Raw genomic sequence first — 1,239 nt, 5'->3', positions numbered from 1 at the left:
GCAGAAATAACAGCAAATCAACTCATTTTGGCTCAAGGAGGAGAAACTATTTCGTGCCGAGCGAGCCGAACATCTAATAAGCACGTACCTATCTATGCTTTCGTGCAGTAATGAAGTCCGCTCTCATATCCTATGTAATCAGTGATATGCTCAAAGGTGATAACAACACGTAACTACATAACCATAACCCTGCAACGCGGGGGTAGGGGGAAGCTGGGGTCGAAAGGATCCCTAACAACGGCCTAGTTGGCCGTTTCTGTAATTAGGCCTGAGTAGAGGAAATGAACCTAACCTCCATGCGCGAAAAAAAAAAAAAAAAAAAAAAAAAAAAACTTTGGCTCGGTGCAAAAGGTTTCACAATCATCCCCCCCCCCCCCCCCCCCACCACACACAAAGGTCGCCTGCCCAGGAGAGATAGAAAAATCTGAATCTTGACTGAGCAGGAGCCCGGAAAAGGACAGCAAAAGAAGGGTAGGATCTGAATTGGGGGACCCAGATGTCAGTACAGTAAAACCTGTAAAGTTGACCACCTGTCTAAGTTGACCGCTTTTTTCAGGCACGGAATTAGCCCTTATCATATAAATCAACCTCTGTAAGTTGACCACCTGTTTAAGTTGATCACTAAAGTATGTATGTGCGCATGTGTGTATGTATGTCGCATTACTCAAAAACGGAATGTCCTAGAAAGTTGAAATTTGTTACGTAGACTCCTACTGGGGTCTAGTTGTGCAAATTTTTTTTTGGTCGCATTCGGATACTTCAAAGGAGGTCTTTTGCTCCTTTTGGAGGGGAAATCATTGTTAATTTCGATGTAAACACAAGTGGTGTTATAATTTGGCGAACAATTGGCGATATATCGCCAGTCTTTTTGGTCGCCATGTTTCGTCACTGCAGGTGGTCAACTTACACAGATTTTACTGTATTGTATCTAAGCTTCCTGAACGTCAAATGTTCACGGAAATTGATCAAGGTTGATATAGGGCCCGATTAACGAGTGATATGGCCTGAATTTAGCAAATTTCAACAATTCATAGTTATTGTCAAATATTCATTTTTAAAGTTAATACGGCTAGAAGTTGGATTAATTTCAATCAGCAAAGTATCCACAATGTGATGGAGCCGATGAGGGGAACAGGAATGTCACGCTTCAATCTCCCCCCGCCCCTCCCTCCATTTTTTATAAAAAGGGGTCGCAAATCAGACTTTAGTGATGCAAAAAAAAAGTTAGGGGACCTTCGC

The sequence above is a fragment of the Uloborus diversus genome, unplaced genomic scaffold (assembly GCF_026930045.1).
Source record: "Uloborus diversus isolate 005 unplaced genomic scaffold, Udiv.v.3.1 scaffold_263, whole genome shotgun sequence".
NCBI lineage: Eukaryota > Metazoa > Arthropoda > Arachnida > Araneae > Uloboridae > Uloborus > Uloborus diversus.
Note: the sequence above shows the minus strand (reverse complement) of the source record.